Source organism: Sciurus carolinensis, chromosome 2 (assembly GCF_902686445.1).
Source record: "Sciurus carolinensis chromosome 2, mSciCar1.2, whole genome shotgun sequence".
In the NCBI taxonomy this organism is placed as follows: Eukaryota; Metazoa; Chordata; class Mammalia; order Rodentia; family Sciuridae; genus Sciurus; species Sciurus carolinensis.
In genome coordinates this window covers 133,429,801-133,435,800 of record NC_062214.1, presented here as the reverse complement: position 1 = coordinate 133,435,800, position 6,000 = coordinate 133,429,801, and positions in this window count along the sequence as shown.

Sequence of the window (6,000 nt, the reverse complement as noted above, 5' to 3'; positions counted from 1 at the left end):
TCATATCGGCTTAGGACCAGACTTCCTCAACAGGACTCCCATAGCACAAGAAATAAAAGCAACAATCAATAACTGGGATAGATTCAAACTAAAAAGCTTTCTCTCAGCAAAGGAAACTATCAGTAATGTGAAGAGAGAGCCTACAGAGTGGAGAATATCTTTGCCACTCATACTTCAGATAGAGCGCTAATTTCCAGAATATATAAAGAACTCAAAAAACTCTACACCAAGACTAAAAATAACCCAATCAACAAATAGGCTAAGGAAATGAACAGGCACTTCACAGAAGATGATCTACAAGCAATCAACACATACATGAAAAAATGTTCAACATCTCTAGTAATAAGAGAAATGCAAATCAAAACCACCCTAAGATTCCATCTCACCCCAATTAGAATAGTGATTATCAAGAATACAAGCAACAACAGGTGTTGGCGAGGATGTGGGGAGAAAGGTACACTCATACATTGCTGGTGGGGCTGCAAATTAGTGCAGCCACTCTGGAAAGCAGTATGGAAATTCCTCAGAAAGCTTGGAATGGAACCACCATTTGACCCAGCTATCCCACTCCTTGGCCTATACCCAAAGGACTTAAAATCAGCATAGTGCAGTGATGCAGCCACATCAATGTTCATAGCTGCTCAATTCACAATAGCCAGATTGTGGAACCAAACTAGATGCCCTTCAATTGATGAATGGATAAAGAAACTGTGGTATATATATACAATGGAATATTACTCAACCATAAAGAATAATAAAATTATGGCAATGCAGGCAAATGGATGAAATTGGAGAATATCATGCTAAATGAGATAAGCCAATCTCAAAAAAACAAAGGACAAATGATCTTGCTGATAAGTGGATATTGACACATAATTGGGGGTGGAAAGGAGGCAGGAATGGAGGAAGGAGGGACTGTATAGAGGGAGGAGAGGGGTGGGAGGAGCAAGGGGAGGGAAAAGAAAAAAAATAACAGAATGAATCAAACACCATTACCCTATGTAAATGTGTGATTACACAAATGGTATGCCTGTACTTCATGTACAGAGAAACAAGTTGTACCCCATTTGTTTACAATAAAAAAATATAAAGTAAATAAATAAAAAAATAAAATGTAAAGGACTATCACAATTCACAATAAATAAAATCTAACTAAAAAAGAGAAATAAGGTTTTAAAGGATACTTAATAAACATGGAACCACATGAATGACCAATAAGTACATGAAAAAGTGTTCATCATTAATTTAATATGGAAATGCAATAATATATCACTATATACTTCACCAGAAGAGCTAAAATTTAAAGAACAGAAAAAATCAAATGTTGACAAAAAATTTGGCATAACTGGAACTTTCATACTTTGTTGGAGGAAATTTTAAAACACTATAATCACTTTGGAAAGTTGTCTGGAGTTGTACATCTTAAACATACACCTACCCTGTGATCTCACAAATCTACTCTAAGGCATTTGTCCAAGAGAAATGAAAACAATGGCCCACAAGATTTGAATGAAAATGTCCTATTTATAATGGTTCCTAATAGAAAACAGTCCAGATGTCAATCAATATAAGACTGGATCTTAAATTTTCAGTATATTCATAAATAAAAGGCATTGACAAAGACACATTAAAAAAAAACAGATGAATCTCAAAAACATGTGAGTAAAAGAAATCTAACATATATGAATACATACTGTATGATTTCATTTATATGAAATTCTGGAACAGGCAAAACTAACCCACAGTGGAAAAATAAAAATTAGGCTAGCAATTGCCTCTGATGGAGGTGAGGACAGGAATTGTTAGAAAAGGTGGATGCAGGATCTCTACTGGAGTGATAGAAATGTTCTAGATCACCACAATGGTTTGAGTTACTCATGCATATGTATTTGTCAAAACTCAACAAATATATGCATAAGATTTGCACATTTCATTGTATAAAAATTTTGCATTTTAAAAACTGTACATAAATACTATATCAAATTCCAGTTATTGGTATGCATACTGAAGTAGTTAAGGGGAATGATCTGATATCTGTAATTTAAAATGCATCAAAATTAGATGGATTCCCTCCACCCCAGCAGCCATGGAAGAGCTGCAACCATGGGGTAGCACAGAGTCATGGCTGTGGGCCTCAACAAGGGTCACAGGGTAACCAAGAACATGAGCACACCAAGGCACAGCCACCACGGTGGGCAAATCACCAAGCACACCAAGTTAATGCAGGACATGATCCAAAAGGTGTGTGACTTTGCCCCTGGGAAGCATCGCACCATGGAGTTGCTTAAGATCTCCAAAGACAAAGCGGCCCCCAAGTTCATCAAAGAAAGGGTGGAACACACATCCACACAAAGAGGAATCAGGTAGAACTGAGTGATGTCTTGGACACTGAAGAAAGCAAACTGGGAAGGACTGAACACTGATCCACCAAAAAAATTATAAAAAAACTTAAATGGATTAATAGACGGATGAATGGATGGCTAGATATGTGCTAGGGTAAGTAGAGTAAAAAGTTACCTGTAAAATCTAGATGGCATGAATAGATTTCATTGTAAAACTATTTCACTCAAATTATTTCAGTTTTGTTATGTATTTTAGTTTTTCATGATAAAGTGTCGATGAGAAAAGAGTTAACCAAGGCCTCCCACAGATGGAACTCCAATGTTAAATCACTTTTTTTGGTTTTGTTTTTGTGTCAGGAATTGAACCAAGAAGCACTTAACTGAGCAACATGGGCTGGGCTGGGGATGTGGCTTAGTGGTTAAGCACCTCTGGGTTCAATTCCTGGTACCAAAAAAGGAAATAAAACAAAACAAGCAAAACAAAACACAATGGAGGAAGTATGTCAGAGGGACACAATATCATACTGAATGAGTTCCCAATGACCAATACTAGAAACAGGAACAATAAAATACTATTAGATTACAATCCAAAGAATAAAATGTACACATGTCCAGAATGAAATAAATAATGATTAAATAAAGAAATGAGAAAAAGTCATAAATAGTCCTTGCCAAATAATTAAATGTAAATTCTACCCCCTCAGGAAGGTTTAGCATGACTTCTCACAGCTTAAGCACACACAGTGATTCCCTTCCAAAGAGCAGAATGTGAAAAGGGTAGAAGAGAGTAAATTTATATTGGAAAAAACTGACAAACATTACCTCAGCCAGGAAACCAAGGTCAACATCAACAGAGATAAATCATGTTGCTAGGGTGCACCTGCCATGTAATAACGAATTTGAACTGGGCAGAGTTGGTGCATGCCTGTAATCCAGGCAACTCAGGAGGATGAGGCAGGAGAATTTCAAGTCCAAGGTCAGCCTGTGCAAATTAGTGACACCCTGTCTCAAAATAAAAAATTAAAAGGGCTGGGGATGTAGCTCAGTGGGGAAGGACCCCTGGGTTCCATTCCCAGTACCACACATACACATACACGCAAATAATTTGGCCTTTATTCCTAGTTTCTGAGAGATAGTCTCTAAATCCTTAGAACCCCAAGGACCATACCTGAGTTTATGGAAACAAGATAACTTGATGAGGGCTAGTCATGGTGGAAAGATTAATGATGATCTGATTAGAGGGTTGTGGACTTTTGAGCTAAATATCATTTCAGCCTAACTTCTTCCATGGAGCACAGGGAGGGGTACTGAAGATTGAGTTCAATCACATAACAAATGAGCTAATCAGTCATGTCTGTGCAATGAAACCCCAATATAAAATGAAGAACAAAGTTGAGGAGCATTCCCAGTTCAACGCACTGATGTGCTAAGATGGTGACATCCTGACTCTGTGGAGAGAGGACATGAAAGTTCCATGTTTAAGGATCTCCCTATGTGTCTCTTTACTTGACTGGTTTGTATTCCTTAAAACAAAGCTGTGTGTTTTCTTTACATTGCTGTGACAAAATATCTGAGAAAACTGACTTAAAGGAAGAAAGATTTATTTTGGCTCACAGTTTCAGAGCCACAGTTTCAGAGCCAGTTTTAGTCCATGGTTGGTTGACATTACTTTGGGGCCTATACCAAGGCAGAACATCATGGTGGGAAGCACAAGGGGGGACAAAACTACTCACCTCATGGCATCTAGGAAGCAAAAGAGAGAGGAAGGGACCGGGGTCCCCATATCCCCTTCCAGGGCATGCCCTCAATTTCCATCCACTTAGGCCCCACCTTCAAGTAGAACTACTGGCTGGTGACCAAGCCACATGGCCTAAACCATAACAAGCTGTAGTCAAAATTGTAACTCTTTTCCGAGGTCTATGAGTTGTTCTAATGAATTATCACTAAAGACTTATGGAAGTCCTGAATTTGTAGCTATTTGGTAAGAAGCACGGGTGGCCTGGGGACCCCCCACACTTATGATTGGCAACTGAAGGGTTAGTCTTATTGGGGACCATGTGCTTAACCTGGAGTGTATGCTAACTCCAGGTGGTTTGAATCAGAATTGCTCTTCAGTAATGTAGTACCCTTGATATAATGTGGTAAAAGTGGCACTTTATTTCTGTGATCTTTCTCCCAAAACCCATAACCCCAGCCTAATGATGAGAAAAACATCAGACAAATCCCAGTTGAGGAACATTTTATACCTAATCAGTATTCCTCAAAATTGTCAAAGTCATCAAAACAAGAAAAGTCTGCAACTGTCGAGCCAAGAGTCACCTAAAGAAATACAATAAATAAATGTAATATGGGATTCTGGAACAGTGAAAGAACATGAGGTAAAAACTAAAGAGATTGAAATAAAATATGAAATTTAAAATCAATATTAGTTCATTACATGTTATAAATGTAACTTACTAAGTCAAAATATTTGTAATTATGAAAATTGGGTGTGGGGTATATGCAAACATTCTGTGTGGTCTTCATAACTTTTCTGTAAATCTAAACTGTTCTAAAATTAAAAGTTTATTTTTAAAAAGGAATGAAGAGGAAAAATCAAAGTGGGTATGTAATGATCTGCGAGATAATAATACATAAAATAAATCAGTCGTTAGTGAGTGAGGTTAGTTGCTGCTATAAGCACTCCAAGAATCTTAAATCAATTCAACAAATTTTAAATACAATGCTTATTGAGCTATCCTTCCAGTTAAACAAACCTAATTGAACATGCTTATTTATTTGCTGCCTCTAAAATAGGTAAAGGAAATTTGAATAGTGTGAACTCACAAAAACAAAGAGAATGGGAAAGAAGATAATAACCAAGAGGTGATGTCAGTGTCTTCTTAGAGGTTAGGAAGCAGATGGAACTACAGCAACTGACCCTAGAGGGCTGAAGTACTGCCCTTCAGTGCCTCCAAGGATACTTTATTCTACTGGCAGAACCAAAGAGGGATTAGAACTTTGTGGTACTCGGCACAATGGAAGGCAAGAGTAAGGATTGGGGCTGAAAATAAAGAAATTTGTCCAAATTCTGTACAGGAAGCTATAGATCCTAGGTTTACTCACACCTGTGCATTAGCCCATCATTCTTCATTCTTATCTGTCCGTAAACCCTCCTGCAGACTACCAGAACTATGTCCTCAACGAGAAAATCATCAACAGACACTCGTTAGTCAGGAGGGTTAGGCACAGTAAAGGGTCAGGATTGGGTCTAAGCCTGGAAACAGCAGTGATTCTCTGAGCATTTTACAAGTTCACAAAAACTGATTGCAAATGTTCAGAACTTTTGTGAGCCAGCTGTTAAACACAGCCCTGTTTTAAAATTAAATCAAATGAGCTTGCAACTAAATAAGTTATGTTCTAAAAGGATATAATAGATACTCGGAGCTTTTAACTTCCTAATTATTTTTACTACAGTTTATGATTATTGATTCTCTTGAGGCTATTTACATCTATCGCATGTGCATGGTAGAAATACTATGTAATGGTGAGCTTCTGTGCATCCTTCCAATGCCACATTAAGTGACATAATATCAGAGGTTTGAAACTGACTATAGGAATATTTACACCACAGATGTTGATCAATGTCCTGCTTTTAGAATGACTGCCTGTATTTTGC